The sequence below is a fragment of the Hylobates moloch genome, unplaced genomic scaffold, assembly GCF_009828535.3.
Source record: "Hylobates moloch isolate HMO894 unplaced genomic scaffold, HMol_V3 SCAFFOLD_5, whole genome shotgun sequence".
Lineage (NCBI taxonomy): Eukaryota > Metazoa > Chordata > Mammalia > Primates > Hylobatidae > Hylobates > Hylobates moloch.
This window is the reverse complement of record NW_026652280.1, coordinates 94,854,970-94,875,465: the sequence shown is the minus strand read 5'-3', so window position 1 is coordinate 94,875,465 and position 20,496 is coordinate 94,854,970.

Here is a 20,496-nt window from a genome sequence, read left to right as displayed (position 1 = left end):
ATCTTTCATAAACTTATATATAAAAGTCTGTAAGGAATTTCCTAAAATCTACTAGAACAAATAAATGAGTTCAGCAAGGTGAAAAGATACAAAACCAAAATATAAAATTCAATTGCAATTGTATATACTAGCTATGAGTAATCTGAAAATAAAATTAGAAAAACAATTCCACTCTAATTATATCAGAAAAAAAATTTAAGAATAAAGCTAAGAAAAAGCCAAAAGAAAACTGATTTTTTTATTATACTTTAAGTTCTAGGGTACATGTGCACAACGTGCAGGTTTGTTACATATGTATACATATGCCATGTTGGTGTGCTGCACCCATTAACTTGTCATCTACATTGGATATTTCTCCTAATGCTATCCCTCCCCTTGCCCCCCACCCCATGACATACCCCACTGTGTGATGTTCCCCTACCTGTGTCCATGTATTCTCATTGTTCAGTTCCCACCTGTGAGTGAGAACATGCGTTGTTTGGCTTTCTGTTCTTGTGTTAGTTTGCTGAGAATGATGGTTTCCAGCTTCATCCATGTCCCTGCAAAGGACATGAACTCATCCTTTTTTTATGGCTGCATGGTATTCCATGGTATATATGTGCCACATTTTCTTTATCCATTGTATCATTGATGGACATTTGGGTTGGTTCCAAGCCTTTGCTATTGTGAACAGTGCTGCAATAAACATACATGTGCATGTGTCTTTATAGTAGCATGATTTATAATCCTTTGGGTATATACCCAGTAATGGGATTGCTGTGTCAAATGGTATTTCTAATTCTAGATCCTTGAGGAATCGCCACACTGTTGAACTACTTTACACTCCCACCAACAGTGTGAAAACGTTCTCATTTCTCTACATCCTCTCCAGCATCTGTTGTTTCCTGATTTTTTAATGATCGCCATTCTAACTGGCATGAGATGGTATCTCATTGTAGTTTTGATTTGCATTTCTCTAATGACCAGTGATGATGAGCTTTTTTCATATGTTTCTTGGCCGCATAAATGTCTTCTTTTGAGAAGTGTCTTCATATCCTTTGCCCACTTTTTATTGTTTTTTTTTTTCTTGTAAATTTGTTTGAGTTCATTGTAGATTCTGGATATTAGCCCTTTGTCAGATGAGTAGGTTGCAAAAATTTTCTCCCATTCTGTAGGTTCCCTGTTCACTCTGATGGTAGTTTCTTTTGCTGTGCAGAAGCTCTTTAGTTTAATTAGGTCCCATTTGTCAATTTTGGCTTTTGTTGCCATTGATTTTGGCGTTTTAGTATTGAAGTCTTTGCCAATGCCTTTGTCCTGAATGGACATGCCTAGGTTTTCTTCTGGGGTTTTTGTGGTTTTAGGTCTAACATTTAAGTCTTTAATCCATCTTGAGTTAATTTTTGTATAAGGTATAAGGAAGGGGTCCAGTTTCAGTTTTCTACATATTGCTAGCCAGTTTTCCCAACACCATTTATTAAATAGGGAATCCTTTCCCCATTGGTTGTTTTTGTTAGGTTTGTCAAAGATCAGATGGTTGTATATGTGTGGTGTTATTTCTGAGGCCTCTGTTCTGCTCCATTGGTCTATAATTCTGTTTTGGTACCAATACAATGCTGTTTTGGTTACTGTAGCCTTGTAGTATAGTTTGAAGTCAGGTAGCGTGCTGCCTCCAGCTTTGTTCTTTGGCTTACAATTGTCTTGGCTATATGGGCTCGTTTTTGGTTCTATACGAAATTTAAAGTAGTTTTTTCTAATTCTGTGAAGAAAGTCAATAGTAGTTTGATGGAAATAGCATTGAACCTATAAATTACTTTGGGCAATATGGCCATTTTAATGATACTGATTCTTCCTATCTATGAGCATGGAATGGTTTTCTATTTGTTTGTGTACTTTCTTATTTCCTTGAGCAGTGGTTTGTAGTTCTCCTTGAAGAGGTCCTTCACATCCCTTGTAAGTTGGATTCCTAGGTATTATATTCTCTTTGTAGCAATTGTGAATGGGAGTTCACTCACAATTTGGCTCTCTGTTTGTCTATTTTTGGTGTATAGGAATGCTTGTGATTTTTGCACATTGATTTTGTATCCTGAGACTGCTGAAGTTGCTTATCAGCTTAAGGAGATTTTGGGCTAAGACAATGGGATTTTCTAAATATACAATCATGTCATCTGCAAACAGAGACAATTTGATTTCCTCTCTTCTTATCTGAATACCCTTTATTTCTTTCTCTTGCCTGATTGCGCTGGTCAGAACTTCCAATACTATGTTGAATAGAAGTGGTGAGAGAGGGCATCCTTGTGCTGGTTTTCAAAGAGAATGCTTCCAGCTTTTGCCCATTCAGTATGATAATGGCTGTGGGTTTGTCATAAATAGCTCTTATTATTTTGAGATATGTTCCATCAGTACCTAGTTTATTGAGAGTTTTTAACATGAAGGGATGTTGAATTTTATCAAAGGCCTTTTCTACATCTATTGAGATAATCATGTGGTTTTTGTCATTGGTTCTGTTTATGTGATGGATTATGTTTACTGATTTGCATATGTTGAACCAGCCTTGCATACCAGGGATGAAGCCAACTTGATTGTGATGGATAAGCTTTTTTTTTTTTTGAGATGGAGTCTTGCTCTGTCGCCCAGACCGGAGTGCAGTGGTGCAATCTCAGCTCACTGCAAGTTCCGCCTCCTGGGTTCATGCCATTCTCCTGCCTCAGTCTCCTGAGTAGCTGGGACTACAGGTGCCCGCCACCATGCCCAGCTAATTTTTCTGTATTTTTAGTAGAGACAGGGTTTCACTGTGTTAGCCAGGATGGTCTCGATCTCCTGACCTCATGATCCACCCACCTCAGCCTCCCAAAGTGCTGGGATTACAAGCATGAGCCACCGCGCCTGGCTGGTGGATAAGCTTTTTGATATGCTGCCAGATTCAGTTTGCCAGTATTTTATTGAGGATTTTCACATCGATGTTCATCAGGGATATTGGCCTAAAATTTTCTTTTTTTGTTATGTTTCTGCCAGATTTTGGTATCAAGATGATGCTGGTCTCATAAAATGAGTTAGGGAGGAATCCCTCTTTTTTTATTTTTTGGAATAGTTTCAGAAGGAATGGCACCAGCTCCTCTTTGTACCTCTGGTAGAATTCGGCTGTGAATCCATCTAGTCCTGGGCTTTTTTTGGTTGGTAGGCTATTAATTACTTCCTCAAATTCAGAACTTTTTATTGGTCTATTCAGGGATTTGACTTCTTTCTGGTTTAATCTTGGGAGGGTGTATGTGTCCAGGAATTTATCCATTTCTTCTAGATTTTCTAGTATTTGTGTAGAGGTGTTTGTACTATTCTCTGACAGTAGTTTGTATTTCTGTGGGATCAGTGGCGATGTCCCCTTTATCATTTTTTATTGTGTCTATTTGATTCTTCTCTTTTCTTCTTTAGTCTGGCTAGCTATCTATTTTGTTGATCTTTGCAAAAAAACAGCTCTTGGATTCATTGATTTTTGAAGGGTATTTAGTGTCTCTATCTCCTTCAGTTCTGCTCTGATTTTAGTTATTTCTTGTCTTCTGCTAGCTTTTGAATTTGTTTGCTCTTGTTTCTCTAGTTCTTTTAAGTGTGATGTCAGGTGTCGATTTTAGATTTCTCTTGCTTTCTCTTGTGAGCATTTAGTGCTATAAGTTTCCTTCTACATACTGCTTTGGTTGTGTCCCAGAGATTCTGGTACACTGTGTCTTTGTTCTCATTGGCCTCAAAGAACTTATTTATATCTGCCATAATTTTTTTATTTACCCAGTAGTCATTCAGGAGCAGGTTGTTCAGTTTCCATGTAGTTGTGTGGTTTTAAGTGAGTTTCTTAATCCTGAGTTCTAATTTGATTGCACTGCGGTCTGAGAGACAGTTTGTTATGATTTCCATTCTTTTGCATTTGCTGAGGAGTGTTTTACTTCTAATTATGTGGTCAGTTTTAGAATAAATGCAATGTGGTGCTGAGAAGAATGTGTATTCTGTCAATTTGGGGTGGAGAGTTCTGTAGATGTCTATTAGGTCCACTTGTTCCAGAGCTGAGTTCAAGTCCTGGATATCATTGTTAATTTTCTGTCTCATTGATCTGTCTAATATTGACAGTGGGCTGTTAAAGTCTCCCATTATTATTGTGTGGGAGTCTAAGTATCTTTGTAGGTCTCTAAGGATTTGCTTTATAAATCTGGGTCCTTCTGTATTGGGCACGTATCTATTTAGGATAGTTAGCTCTTCTTGTTGCATTGATCCCTTTACCATTATGTAATGCTCTTCTTTGTCCTTTTTTATCTTTGTTGTTTTAAAGTCTGTTTTATCAGAGACTAGGATTGCAACCTGTGCTTTTTTTTTCTTTCCATTTGCTTGGTAAATATTCCTCCATCCCGTTATTCTGAGCCTATGTGTGTCTTTGCCCATGAGATGGGTCTCCTGGATACAGCACACTGATGGGTCTTGACTATCCAATTTGCTAGCCTGCTAGCCTGTGTCTTCTGATTGGGGCATTTAGCCCATTTACATTTAAGGTTAATATTGTTATGTGTGAATTTGATCCTGTCATTATGATGCTAGCTGGTTATTTTGCCCATTAGTTGATGCAGTTTCTTCATAGTGTCGATGGTCTTTAAAATTTGGCATGTTTTTTGCAGTGGGTGGTACCGGTTGTTCCTTTACATGTTTAGTGTTTCCTACAGGAACTGTTGTAAGACAGGCCTGGTAGTGACAAAATCTCTCAGCATTTGCTTATCTGTAAAGGATTTTATTTCTCCTTTGCTTATGAAGCTTAGTTTGGCTGGATATGAAATTCTGGGTTGTAAATTCTTTTCTTTAAGAATGTTGAATATTGGCCCCCACCCTCTTCTGTCTTGTAGGGTTTCTGCCGAGAGATCTGCTGTTAGTCTGATGGGCTTCCCTTTGTGGGTAACTCGACCTTTCTCTCTGGCTACTCTTAACATTTTTTCCTTCATTTCAACCATGGTGAACCTGAAGATTATGTGTCTTGGAGCTGCTCTTCTCGAGGAGTATCTTTGTGGAGTTCTCTGTATTTCCTGAATTTGAATGTTGGCCTATATTGCTAGGTTGGGGAAGTTCTCTTAGATAATATCCTAAAGTGTGTTTTCCAACTTGGTTTCATTCTCCCCATCACTTTCAGGTACACCAATAAATGTAGGTTTGGTCTTTTCACATAGTCCCATATTTCTTGGAGGCTCTGTTCATTTATTTTCATTCTTTTTTCTCTAATCTTGTCTTCATGCTTTATTTCATTAAGTTGATCTTCAATCACTGATATCCTTTCTTCTGCTTGATGGATTCAGCTATTGATACTTGTGTATGCTTCACGAAGTTCTTGTGCTGTGTTTTTCAGCGCCATCAGGTCATTTATGCTCTTCTCTAAACTAGTTATTCTAGTTAGCAATTCCTCTAACCTTTTTTGAAGCTTCTTAGCTTCCTTGCATTGGGTTAGCATATGTTCCTTTAGCTTGGAGGAGTTTGTTATTACCCACCTTCTGAAGCCTATTTCTGTCAATTCATCACACTCATTCTCCTTCCAGTTTTGTGCCCTTGCTGATGAGGAGCTATGTTCCTTTGGAGGTGAAGAGGCATTCTGGTTTTTGGAATTTTCAGCCTTTTTGCACTGTTTTTTCCCCCATCTTCATGGATTTATCAACCTGGTCTTTGATGTTGGTGAGCTTCAGATGGAGTTTCTGTGTTGACATCCTTTTGGTTAATGTTGATGCTATTCCTTTCTGTTTGTTAGTTTTCCTTCTAACAGTCAGGCCCCTCTGCTGCAGGCCTGCTGGAGTTTGCTGGAGGTCCATTCCAGACCCTGTTTGCCTGTATCATTACGGAGGCTGCAGAACAGCAAAGATTGCTGCCTGTTCCTTCCTCTGGAAGCTTCATCCCAGTGGAGCACCTGCCAAATGCCAGCTGGAGATCTCCTGTATGAGGTGTCTGTCAACCCCTGCAGGGAGATGTCTCCCAGTCAGGAGGCATGGGGGTCAAGAACCCACTTGAGGGGGCAGTCTGTCCCTTAGCAGTGCTAGAGCGCTGTGCTGGGAGAACCACTGCTCCCTTCAGAGCCAGCAAGCAGGAATGCTTAAGTCTGATGAAGCTAAGCCCACAGCCGCCCCTTCCCCCAGGTGCTCTGTCCCAGGGAGATGGGAGTTTGATCTCTAAACCTCTGACTGAGGCTGCTGCCTTTCCTTTAGAGATGCCCTGCCCAAAGAGGAGGAGTCTAGAGAGGTAGTCTGGCTACAGTGGCTTTGCTGAGCTGCCCTGGGTTCTGCCCAGTTCAAACTTTCTGGCAGCTTTTTTTACACTGTGAGGGGAAAACCGCCTACTCAAGCCTCAGTAATGGTGGACGCCCCTGTCCCCATCAAGCTCGAGCTTTCCAGGTCAGCTTCAGACTGCTGTGTTGGCAGCAAGAATTTCAAGGCAGTGGATCTTAGCTTGCTGGGCTCTGTGGGGGTGAGATCCGCTGAGCTACACCACTTGGCTTCCTGGTTTCAGCTCCCTTTTCAGGGGAATAAATGGTTCTGTCTCACTGGTGTTCCAGGTGCCACTGGGGTATGGGAAACAAAACAAAACAAAACAAAACAAAAACCTCCTGCAGCTAGCTTGGTGTCTGCCCAAATGGCCGCCCAGTTTTGTGCTTGGAACCCAGGGCTCTGGTGGTGTAGACATCTGAGGGAATCTCCTGGTCTGCGGATTGTGAAGACCATGGGAAAAGTGTAGTATCTGGGCTGAAGTGCACCATTCTTCATGGGACAGTCCCTCCTGGCTTCCCTTGGCTAGGGGAGAGATCCTCAACCCCTTGCACTTCTAAGGTGAGCTAGGTACCTCAGCTGGAAATGCAGAAATCACCTAACTTCTAGTTGATCTCACTGGGAGCTGCAGACTGGAGCTGTTCCTATTTGGTCATCTTGCCCAGAAGTCAAGTGCACAAATCTTAATTGTGCAATATGAATTGGAAATTTCACTTTCCATCTATATACTCTTTCCATTTGGAGGTAATTATTTTATTGTGGTAAAATAACCTAAATTATATATTGTGGTTATGTAACCTAAAATTTATCATTTTAACCATTTTAAGTGTACAATTTAGTGGCATTAATGCACAATGTTATGCAGTCATCAACACTATTTCCAAAGCCTTTTCATTACCCCAAACAGAAACAGTGACCGTTAAGCAATGGCCTCCCATTCACTTTTCCTTCAGTCCCTATAACCTATAATCTACATATTGTTCCTGTTAATTTGCAGGCACCTTATATAAGTGGAATCATACAACATTTGTCCTTTTGTGTCTGGCTTATTTCACTTAGCATAATGTATTCAAGGTTTATCCATGTTGTAGCATGTATCAGAATTGTATCCTTTTTTATGACTAAATAATATTCCATTATATGTATGTACAACATTTGCCTATCTATTCATCTATTGATGGATGCTTGGGTTGTTTCTATCTTTTGTCTATTGTGAATAATGCTGCTGTGAACATTGCTATACAGGTATCTATTTGAATTCCTGCTCTCTGTTTCTTTGGATTCACCTAGGAGTGAAATTGTTGGATCATATGGTAATTCTATGTTTACCTTTTCAGGAACTGCCAAACTGTTTTTCATGATGGCTTCATCATATTACATTCTCACCTACAATTGGAAAAAGGGTTCTAATTTTTCCATATCTTTGCCAATATTTTTTATTTTTCATTTTTTGATAATGATTATCCTATTGAATGTGAAGTGGTATCTCATTATGGTTTTGACTTGTATTTCCTTAATTGCTAATAATGTTGAGTATCTTTTCATGTGCTTATTGGCCTTATTGGCCATTTGTATATCTTCTTTGGAATAATGTCTATTTAAGTCCTTTGCCCAATTTTAAATTGGATTTTTTTTTTGGCATTGTAGAGTTCTTTATGTATTCTAGATATTAATTCCTCATCAGATATTTGATTTGTTAATATTCTCTCCAATTCTGTGTGTTGTCTTTTCACTCTCTTCACAGTGTCTTTTGATACAGTATAATTTTCTATTTTGGTGAAGTCTAATTTTTTTTTTTTTTTGAGATGGAGTTTTGCTCTTGTTGCCCAGGCTGGAGTGCAACAGTGTGATCTTGGCTTATGGCAACCTCTGCCTCCTGGGTTCAAGCAATTCTCCTGCCTCAGCCTCCCAAGTAGCTGAGATTACAGGCATGCACCACCATGCCCGGCTAATTTTGTATTTTTAGTAGAGATGAGGTTTCTCCATGTTGGTCAGGTTGGTCTTGACCTCAGGTGATCTGCCTGCCTTGGCCTCCCAAAGTGCTGGCATTACAGGCATGAGCTATATATATTACAGATATAGAAAGAAATATCTAGATTTCTTTTGGTGCCTGTGCCTTTAGTGTCATATTTAAGAAATCATTGCCAAATGAAATGTCATTAAGATTTTCTATATGTTTTCTTCTAAGATTTTTATAGTTTTAACTCTTACAGATAAGTCTTTGTTATGTTTTCAGTTAATTTTTATATATAGTATGTGGTAGGGGTCCAACTTCATTCTTTTGCATGTAGATGTCCAGTTGTCCCAGAACCAATTGTTGAAATGACTGGCCTTTCCCTCATTGAGTGCTTTTAGAGCCCTTGCCAAAGATCATTTGACTAGATATTAAAGGGTTTACTTCTGGGCTCTCAACTCTATTTCATTGGTCTGTATTTGATTACTGTACCTTGGTAGTAAGTTTTGAAATCAGGAAGTATGAGGCCTCTAACTTTCTTCTTTTTTGAGACTATTTTGGCTATTTGGTGTCCCTTCAGATTCAATATGAATTTTAGTATGAGTTTTTCTATTTGTGCAAAAAAATTGTTGGGATGTGATAAGGATTGCATTGAATCTGTAGATTGTATTGCCATCTTAATAATATTAAATCCATGAACACAGGATGTCTTTCCATTTATGTATGTCTTCTATAATTTCTTTCAGCAATGCCTTAGAGCTTTCAGCGTACAAGTATTCCCCTCCTTGGTTAAGTTTATTCCTAAGTATTTTATTCTTTTTGCTGTTATTGTAAATTAAATTGTTTTTCTTATTTTTTAGATTGTTTATTATGAGTTTATAGAAATGGAACTGATTTTTACAGTTGATTTTGTATCCTGCAACTTTGCTGAATTTTTAATTAGCCCTAACAGTTTGTGTGTGTGTGCTTGTGTGGATTTTATACATATGAGATTATATTATCCATGAACAGAGATCATTTTGCTTCTTCCTTTCTAATTAAGATGTCTTTTATTTCTTGTTCTTGTCTAATTTTTCTAGCTAGAGCTTCTAATGCTACATTGAACACAAGTGGTAAAAGTGAGCATCTTGTCTTGTTCCTAATCATAGGAGAAAAAGTTATAGTCTTTCACCACTGTATATGATGTTAACTGTGGATTTTTTTATTTTTTTATTTTTATTTTTTATTATTATACTTTAGGTTTTAGGGTACATGTGCACAATGTGCAGGTTTGTTACATATGTATCCATGTGCCATGTTGGTTTGCTGCACCCATTAACTCGTCATTTAGCATTAGGTATATCTCCTAATGCTGTCCCTCCCCCCTCCCCCACCCCACAACAGTCCCCAGAGTGTGATGTTCCCCTTCCTGTGTCCATGTGTTCTCATTGTTCAATTCCCACCTATGAGTGAGAACGTGTGGTGTTTGGTTTTTTGTCCTTGCGATAGTTTACTGAGAATGATGGTTTCCAGTTTCATTCATGTCCCTACAAAGGACATGAACTCATCATTTTTTATGGCTGCATAGTATTCCATGGTGTATATGTGCCACATTTTCTTAATCCAGTCTATCATTGTTGGACATTTGGGTTGGTTCCAACTCTTTGCTATTGTGAATAGTGCCGCAATAAACATACGTGTGCATGTGTCTTTATAGCAGCATGATTTATAGTCCTTTGGGTATATATCCAGTAATGGGATGGCTGGGTCAAATGGTATTTCTAGTTCTAGAGACCTGAGGAATCGCCACACTGACTTCCACAAGGATTGAATTAGTTTACAGTCCCACCAACAGCGTAAAAGTGTTCCTATTTCTCCACATCCTCTCCAGCACCTGTTGTTTCCTGATTTTTTAATGATGGCCATTCTAACTGGTGTGAGATGGTATCTCATTGTGGTTTTGACTTGCATTTCTCTGATGGCCAGTGATGATGAGCATTTTTTCATGTGTTTTTTGGCTGCATAAATGTCTTCTTTTGAGAAGTGTCTGTTCATGTCCTTCGCCCAATTTTTGATGGGGTTGTTTGTTTTTTTCTTGTAAATTTGTTTGAGTACATTGTAGATTCTGGATATTAGCCCTTTGTCAGATGAGTAGGTTGCAAAAATTTTCTCCCGTTCTGTAGGTTGCCTGTTCACTCTGATGGTAGTTTCTTTTGCTGTGCAGAAGATCCTTAGTTTAATTAGATCCCATTTGTCAATTTTGGCTTTTGTTGCCATTGATTTTGGTGTTTTAAACATGAAGTCCTTGCCCACGCCTATGTCCTGAATGGTATTGCCTAGGTTTTCTTCTGGGGTTTTTACGGTTTTAGGTCTAACATGTAAGTCTTTAATCCATCTTGAATTAATTTTTGTATAAGGTGTAAGGAAAGGATCCAGTTTCAGCTTCCTACATATGGCTAGCCAGTTTTCCCAGCACCATTTATTAAATAGGGAATCCTTTCCCCATTGCTTGTTTTTGTCAGGTTTGTCAAAGATCAGATAGTTGTAGATATGTGGCATTATTTCTGAGGGCTCTGTTCTGTTCCATTGATCTATGTCTCTGTTGTGCTACCAGTACCATGCTGTTTTGGTTACTGTAGCCTTGTAGTATAGTTTGAAGTCAGGTAGCATGATGCCTCCAGCTTTGTTCTTTTGGCTTAGGATTGACTTGGCGATGTGGGCTCTTTTTTGGTTCCATATGAACTTTAAAGTAGTTTTTTCCAATTCTGTGAAGAAAGTCATTGGTAGCTTGATGGGGATGGCATTGAATCTATAAATTACCTTGGGCAGTATGGCCATTTTCACCATATTGATTCTTCCAACCCATGAGCATGGAATGTTCTTCCATTTGTTTGTATCCTCTTTTATTTCATTGAGCAGTGGTTTGTAGTTCTCCTTGAAGAGGTCCTTCACATCCCTTGTAAGTTGGATTCCTAGGTATTTTATTGTCTTTGAAGCAATTGTGAATGGGAGTTCACTCATGATTTGGCTCTCTGTTTGTCTGTGATTGGTGTACAAGAATGCTTGTGATTTTTGTACATTGATTTTGTATCCTGAGACTTTGCTGAAGTTGCTAATCAGCTTAAGGAGATTTTGGGCTGAGACAATGGAGTTTTCTAGATATACAATCAAATCATCTGCAAACAGGGACAATTTGACTTCATCTTTTCCTAATTGAATACCCTTTATTTCCTTCTCCTGCCTGATTGCCCTGGCCAGAACTTCCAGCACTATGTTGAATAGGAGTGGTGAGAGAGGGCATCCCTGTCTTGTGCCAGTTTTCAAAGGGAATGCTTCCAGTTTTTGCCCATTCAGTATGATATTGGCTGTGGGTTTGTCATAGATAGCTCTTATTATTTTGAGATTCGTCCCATCAACACTTAATTTCTTGAGAGTTTTTAGCATGAAGGGTTGTTGAATTTTGTCAAAGGCCTTTTCTGCATCTATTGAGATAATCATGTGGTTTTTGTCTTTGGTTCTGTTTATATGCTGGATTATATTTATTGATTTGTGTATGTTGAACCAGCCTTGCATCCCAGGGATGAAGCCCACTTGATCATGGTGGATAAGCTTTTTGATGTGCTGCTGGATTCGGTTTGCCAGTATTTTATTGAGGATTTTTGCATCAATGTTCATCAAGGATATTGGTATGAAATTCTCTTTTTTGGTTGTGCCTCTGCCAGGCTTTGGTATCAGGATGATGCTGGCCTCATAAAATGAGTTAGGGAGGATTCCCTCTTTTTCTATGGATTGGAATAGTTTCAGAAGGAATGGTACCAGCTCCTGCTTGTATCTCCGGTAGAATTCGGCTGTGAATCCATCAGGTCCTGGGCTCTATTTGGTTGGTAAGCTATTGATTATGGCCACAATTTCAGAACCTGTTATTGGTCTATTCAGAGATTCAACTTCTTCCTTGTTTAGTCTTGGGAGGGTGTATTTGTCGAGGAATTTATCCATTTCTTCTAGATTTTCTAGTTTATTTGCATAGAGGTGTTTGTAGTATTCTCTGATGGTAGATTGTATTTCTGTGGGATCGGTGGTGATATCCCCTTTTTCATTTTTTATTGCATCTATTTGATTCTTCTCTCTTTTCTTCTTTATTTATCTTGCTATCTGTCTATCAATTTTGGTGATCTTTTCAAAAAACCAGCTCCTGGATTCATTAATTTTTTGAAGGGTTTTTTGTGTCTCTATTTCCTTCAGTTCTGCTCTGATTTTAGTTATTTCTAGCCTTCTGCTAGCTTTTGAATGTGTTTGCTCTTGCTTTTCTAGTTCTTTTAATTGTGATGTTAGGGTGTCAATTTTGGATCTTTCCTGCTTTCTCTTGTGGGCATTTAGTGCTATAAATTTCCCTCTACACACTGCTTTGAATGTGTCCCAGAGATTCTGGTATGTTGTGTCTTTGTTCTTGTTGGTTTCAAAGAACATCTTTATTTCTGCCTTCATTTCATTATGTACCCAGTAGTCATTCAGGAGCAGGTTGTTCAGTTTCCATGTAGTTGAGAGGTTTTGAGTGAGTTTCTTAATCCTGAGTTCTAGTTTGATTGCACTGTGGTCTGAGAGACAGTTTGTTATAATTTCTGTTCTTTTACATTTGCTGAGGAGTGCTTTACTTCCAACTATGTGGTCAATTTTGGAATAGTTGTGGTGTGGTGCTGAAAAAAATGTATATTCTGTTGATTTGGGGTGGAGAGTTCTGTAGATATCTATTAGGTCTACTTTGTGCAGAGCTGAGTTCAATTCCTGGATATCCTTGTTAACTTTCTGTCTCGTTGATCTGTCTAATGTTGACAGTGGGGTGTTAAAATCTCCCATTATTATTGTGTGGGAGTTTAAGTCCCTTTGTAGGTCACTGAGGACTTGCTTTATGAATCTGGGTGCTCCTGTGTTGGGTGCATATATATTTAGGATAGTTACCTCTTCTTGTTGAATTGATCCCTTTACCATTATGTAATGGCCTTCTTTGTCTCTTTTGATCTTTGTTGGTTTAAAGTCTATTTTATCAGAGACTAGGATTGCAACCCCTGCCTTTTTTTGTTTTCCATTTGCTTGGTAGATCTTCCTCCATCCCTTTATTTTGAGCCTATGTGTGTCTCTGCACATGAGATGGGTCTCCTGGATACAGCACACTGATGGGTCCTGACTCCTTATCCAGTTTGCCAGTCTGTGTCTTTTAATTGGAGCATTTAGCCCATTTACATTTAAAGTTAATATTGTTATGTGTGAATTTGATCCTGTCATTATGATGTTAGTTGGTTATTTTGCTCGTTAGCTGATGCAGTTTCTTCCTAGCCTCATGGTCTTTACAATTTGGCATGTTTTTGCAGTGGCTGGTACCGGCTGTTCCTTTCCATGTTTAGTGCTTCCTTCAGGAGCTCTTTTAGGGCAGGCCTGGTGGTGAATAAATCACTCAGCATTTGCTTGTCTGTAAAGTATTTTATTTCTCCTTCACTTATGAAGCTTAGTTTGGCTGGATATGAAATTTTGGGTTGAAAATTCTTTTCTTTAAGAATGTTGAATATCGGCCCCCACTCTCTTCTGGCTTGTAGAGTTTCTGCCCAGAGATCAGCTGTTAGTCTAATGGGCTTCCCTTTGTGGGTAACCCGACCTTTCTCTCTGGCTGCCCTTAACATTTTTTCCTTCATTTCAACTTTAGTGAATCTGACAATTATGTGTCTTGGAGTTGCTCTTCTCGAGGAGTATCTTTGTGGCATTCTCTGTATTTCCTGAATCTGAATGTTGGCCTGCCTTGCTAGATTGGGGAAGTTCTCCTGGATACTATCTTGCAAAGTGTTTTCCAACTTGGTTCCATTCTCCCCATCATTTTCAGGTACACCAATCAGACGTAGGTTTGGTCTTTTCACATAGTCCCAAATTTCTTGGAGGCTTTGTTCATTTCTTTTTATTCTTTTTTCTCTAAACTTCCCTTCTCACTTCATTTCATTCATTTCATCTTCCATGACTGATACCCTTTCTTCCAGTTGATCGCATCGGCTACTGAGGCTTCTGCAATCTTCGCGTAGTTCTCGAAACTTGGCTTTCAGCTCCATCAGCTCCTTTAAGCCCTTCTCTGCATTGGTTATTCTAGTTATCCATTCGCCTAATTTTTTTTCAAAGTTTTTAACTTCTTTGATATTGTTTTGAATTTCTTCCCGTAGCTCGGAGTAGTTTGATCGTCTGAAGCCTTCTTCTCTCAACTCGTCAAAGTCATTCTCCGTCCAGCTTTGTTCCGTTGCTGGTGAGGAACTGCGTTCCTTTGGAGGAGGAGAGGTGCTCTGCTTTTTAGAGTTTCCAGTTTTTCTGCTCTGTTTTTTCCCCATCTTTGTGGTTTTATCTACTTTTGGTCTTTTATGATGGTGATGTACAGATGGGCTTTTGGTGTGGATGTCCTTTCTGTTTGTTAAGTTTTCCTTCTACCAGACATGACCCTCAGCTGCAGGTCTATTGGAATTTGCTAGAGGTCCACTCCAGACCCTGTTTGGCTGGGTGTCAGCAGCGGTGGCTGCAAAACAGCGGATTTTTGTGAGACCACAAATTCAGCTGTCTGATAGCTCCTCTGGAAGTTTTGTCTCAGAGGAGTACCTGGCCGAGTGAGGTGTCAGTCTGTCCCTACTGGGGGGTGCCTCCCAGTTAGGCTGCTCAGGGGTCAGGGACCCACTTTAGGAGGCAGTTTGTCTGTTCTCAGATCTCCAGCTGCGTGCTGGGAGAACCACTACTCTCTTCAAAGCTGTCAGTCAGATAGGGACATTTAAGTCTGCAGAGGTTCCTGTTGAGTTTTTGTTTGTCTGTGCCCTGCCCCCAGAGGTGGAGCCTACAGAGGCAGGCAGGCCTCCTTGAGCTGTGGTGGGCTTCACCCAGTTTGAGTTTCCTAGCTGCTTTGTTTACCTAAGCAAGCCTGGGCAATGGCGGGTGCCCCTCCCCCAGCCTCGCTGCTGCCTTGCAGTTTGATCTCAGACTGCTGTGCTAGCAATCAGCAAGATTCAGTGGGCATAGGACCCTCCGAGCCAGGTGCGGGACACAATCTCCTGGTGTGCCGTTTTCCAGGCCCGTTGGAAAAGCGCAGTATTAGGGTGGGACTGACCCGATTTTCCAGGTGCCGTTTATTACCCCTTTCTTTGATTAAGAAAGGGAACTCCCTGACCCCTTGCGCTTCCCAAGTGGGGCAATGCCTCACCCTGCTTCGGCTTGCGCACAGTGTGCTGCATCGACTGTCCTGCACCCACTGTTTGGCACTCCCTAGTGAGATGAACCCGGTACCTCAAATGGAAATGCAGAAATCACCCGTCTTCTGTGTTGCTCAGGCTGGGAGCTGTAGACAGGAGCTGTTCCTATTCGGCCATCTTGGCTCCACCCCAACTGTGGATTTTTAATATATGGCCTTTATTATGTTAAAAAGTTCCCCTGTATTTCTAGTTTGTTGGATAGTTTTTATCATGAAAGGATATTGAACTTTGTCAAATGCCTTTTCTGTGTCAATTAAAATGACCAGTTTTTTTCTTTCATTTTGTTAATGCAGTATATTACATTGATTGATTTTTGTATGTTGAACTATCCTTGCATTCCAGGAATACATTTCACTGTCATGTTGTATAATCCTTTTAATATGCTGCTGAATTTTGTTTGCTACTTATTTTGTAAGAATTTTTATATAAATATTTATAAGGAATATTGGTTTGTAGTTTTGTTTTCTTTTAGTGTCTTTGTCTGGCTTTCATACCAGGGTAGTGCTGGCTTCACAGAGTGAATTAGGAAGTGGTCTCTTCTTGTTAAGGACTGAGTGTTTATGCCTCTACAAAATGTATATATTGAAGCTCTAACCCCCAATGTGATGATATTTGGAGATGGGGACTTTGAGAGATAATTAGGTTTGGATGAGCTCATGTGAATGGGACCCTCATGATGAGATAAGTGTACTTATAAGGAAGGAGAGACTAAAGTTCTTGCTTTCTCTCTACCACATGAGGGCATATTGAGAAGTTGGCCACCTACAAGCCAGGGAGAGTTTCACCAGCAATTGAATCAGCTGGCACCTTGATCTTGGACATCGAAGCCTTCAGAACTATGAGAAATAAATTTCAATTGTTTAAGCTACCAAGTCTGCGGTATTTTGTCATGGAAGACAGAGTGAATTAATATATTTATCTTCAATGTTTGGAAGAGTTTAAGAAGGATTAGTGTAAAATCTTTTAAAACTCTTTGGTGACCAGTGAAGCCTTCTGATCTAGGACTTCTCCTTGTTGGGAAGTTGTTTTAAAATTATTTACTTAATATTCTTAGTAGTTACAGGTCTAATCAGACTTTCTATTTCTTCATGATTCAGTCTTTGTAAAAATTGTGTCTACTTCATCTATGTTATCCAATTTGTTTGTGTACAATTGTTTGTAGTAGTCTCTTCTATTCTTTTCATTTCTGTAAAATTGGTTGTAGTGTCCTCATTTTCATTTCCAATTTTAGTAATTTGAGCACTCTGTCTTTTTTCCATAACCACTCTAGCTAAATTTGTCAATTTTGTGATCCTTTTGAGTAACCAACTTTTGGGTTCATCAATTTTCTCCATTTTATCTCTGATCTAACCTTTATTATTTTCTTTATTTTGATAGCTTTGGGTTAATAGTAGTGGCACTTTCCCACTTGAGATCTGAATTAGGTGAAATAGAGACCAGTTCTTCATGGACTCCCAAGATAGATTAGAATATTGCAAATAAGATCTGTTATGTTTCCTCTCATTCAAGAGAGGGAACTGAGACATGAACTCCTGCCTCTGCTAAACAAGCTTTCTGCTGGGATGAGGAGGGGGTGGGGCAAGGGCAGGAAAAATGCCATAGAACTTTTCCTACCATTTCAAAAGTGGCTTTTTCTTCATTGAGCATATGATTGGTTGTTATAAAACTCTGACTGTTTTCCAGAGTCCCTATAAGGTTAATTCAACCATTTGGGGTTTTTTTGTTTGGCTGTTTTTTTTATTACTCTAAGTTGGGGGAAAGAGAGTTTGGAATTTCCTAGTCCACCACTTTGCTGACATCACTCTATCTCTATACTTTTACATTGATTTTTTAAAAAATGATAGAAATGTGTTCTCATATTTCTTAAGTAACTAAAAATTAGTGACATTACTCAAGATCTTGGTGGATAAGTAATATTCTCTCTAAGGAACCAACGCCCCTAAGAAAAATGACTAATTCTAGATGTGAGATAGTCTCTTATATCCATGTTTTTCTTGACTCACTTTACTAACAAGGATCTTCAATGCAATAGAGTTGAAGATTAGCAGTGATCTTGTATTCATTGAATACAAGAATGGTTACTTGTATTCATTACTTTATTAAGAATGCCTCTAATGTTTCCAATAAATGTTTGCTACATATGCTGTATCAAGTTGTAAAAGTTTAACCCGAGCCAGTCATTTGCTTATTTGCTCTCAGCTCTATTCCCACTCTTCTGTGCTCTTTGTTTTTCAGAAGGTTAGAAGTCTGCAAACTACACTTATCATTTCCATTCTCAGATGGCTTCTGATTAGATTTTGTCACTGGGTGGTATTGGTTAAAGTTGGATAGAAGGAATAAATTATATTTTTTCCATAATCTTGGTTTCTGGTAATGTCTTCAGTAATGGCAGTGATGGCAGAAGATGAGTACTGCTTCAGGGTTCCTGGTGTAGCAGTGCAGTTCCAGCAAGCATGTCAGAAGTCTTGATAGTGTGGTACTTGTGGGATCAGGCTTTGATGGTGGCATCTGCAGTGGTGAGTGATTTTTGTCTCCCAGAGTCTCATAGTTTTGACGAGACTGTGAACTCTTAGAATCTTGAAAGCTGGCAGCACTGATTCCCAAGATGAATTTCCATAAGGACAAAGCTCCATAGCAACTTCCTGGAATTATTAATTGCTTGGTGACCTCAGCTTCCCTGTTTTACTCCTCCATCACTTTTGGAATCAATTTCCTATATTTGGCTTGCTGAGTTTTCAGTATTTAACATGGTCTCAGTTTTTTAAAATTGGATATTGACTAAAACGCATTCTATTTTTAGCTTTCTTGAAAACTTTTTAAATCAGTCATGGGTATTCAGTTTTATCAAATATATATTGTAGACTATGTCAACATGATTATTTTTTTCCTCTCCTTTAATCTGTTTGAACAGCAAATTACAATAGATGGTTTCTTAAAGATAAATCATCCTAGCACTCTAAGGATAAAATCCTACTTGGTTGCATTTTTTTTCTTTTAATGCATTGATTTAAAATTGACTGAAGTTTAAGTTAAGATTTTTAACATTTATATTTATAAGTGAGATTGGACTATATCAGGATGTGGCAGACTTTTTCTGTAAAGGTCCCAATAGTGAATATTGGACTTTGTGGACCACACAGTCTCCTTTGCAACTACTCAACTCTGCTGCTGTAGTGTGGAAGCAGCCATAATAAACACATAAAAGAATGCTTGTTGGCTGTGTTTCAATAAAACTTTATTTATGGATGCTGAAATCTGAATTTCACATAATTTTAACGTGTCCCAAAATATTATTATTCTTTGAATTCTTTTCAACCATTTTAAAAATGTAAACTATTCTTAGTTCGTGGGTCAAATAAAAACAGATGGCAGACTGAATGTGGCCACATGCCATAGTTTGCTAATTCCTGGCCTATGTGTCTCTTTGTGGGGGATCATCCTTATCTGGCTTTGGAATCAGTGTTATACTATAGTATTTAATGAATTTGGAAGCTTCCCACTGTTTTCTATGCCTTGGGACAGTTAAGATGACTGGGAATTATCCTTTCATTGTAGGTGATAGAACTAGTCCATAAGACCGTCTAGGCTAGTACACTTTTGGCAATTAGACCACTGAATATCTTTCCATTTTTTCTCAGGTTAAAGAATTTCTTCTAGTTATAAACTAACTTTCTTTCTTTCTCTTTCTTTCTTTCTTTCTTTCTTTCTTCCTTCCTTCCTTCCTTCCTTTCTTTTCCTTTCCTTTCCTTTTTTTTTTCTTTCTTTTCTTTCTTTTGAGAAAGAGTCTTTCTCTGTTGCCCAGGCTGGAGTGCAGTGGCACCATCTCAGCTCACTGCAACCTCCGCCTCCCGGGTTCAAGCAATTCTCGTGCCTCAGCCTTCCGAGTAGCTGGGACTACAGATGTGTGCCACCACGCCCGGCTAATTTTTTTTTTTTTTTGTATTTTTAGTAGAGACGGGGTTTCACCATGTTGACCAGGCTGGTCTTGAACTCCTGGCCTCAATAATCCGCCCGCCTCAGCCTCCCAATACAGGTGGGAGCCACTGTGCCAGGGCTTAATTATAAATTTTCAACTTACAAGTTATTACATATACAAAGCCTTATACCACAGCAATCCATTGGTCCTTTCTGCCACCAGATGACATTAGCGTGGACAATATAACCATTATTTGTGTTTTGGAAAGATCACTCTGGTTGTGGTGTAGAGAATGGATTGGACTGGGAGCAGGCACGACTGCAAGAGGTCAAGTGCTATTGTTTGGGTAAGAGATGATGGCAACCTGGACTACTGTAGTTAGTGGTGAAAGAGAGGTAGATAGATTGTAGTGACATTCAGGAGTTGTGTTGGGGTTTTCAAGACCACCCCCAGATTCAGTCATTCACTAGGAGGACTCACAAGACTCAGCATATAGCCATAGTCATGGCCGATTTATTACAGTGAATAAACACAAAGAAAATCAGCAAAGGCAAAAGGGCAAAGTCCAGAGGAAACCAGGTGCAAGTTTCTAGAGTCCTCTCATAGTGGAGTCAAACAGGATGTACGTAATTCCTTCAACAACATGTTGTGTCATGTTTGAAGTGTAATCTACCAAGGAAGCTCGATGGAGCCTAGGCATTTAGGGTTTTTCTCTGCAGTCAGTAACATAGGCACCCTCTACCTAGCATGCACCCAAATTCCAGAATCCAAGAAGGAAAGCAGATATTTAGCAAAAAACAAATTGTTGTGCCAACAGTTTCGGTACAGTGTAAGTCATTCTTATCAGGGAATGGTAGGAGCCATCCCAAAGTCCAAGTTCCCAGACACCAGCCAAGGGCCAACCTTATAAGCATGCCCTTCAAAGGACAGCAGTTTTAGGCCTGCTGTGTTAACTCTTCTGTGTTTCCTGCATAGCAGGTAAAATCAATATTTTCTAGTGCATTTCCAACCAAGGGTTTTATAGAATCTCTGAAGGTAATATACTTTAGAAATAAACAGAATATCTGGCTTTGTCATTGATACATATGCCAAAGGATTGTAACATCCCAGCTAATACAGTTAAAGGCTGATAAACTATTA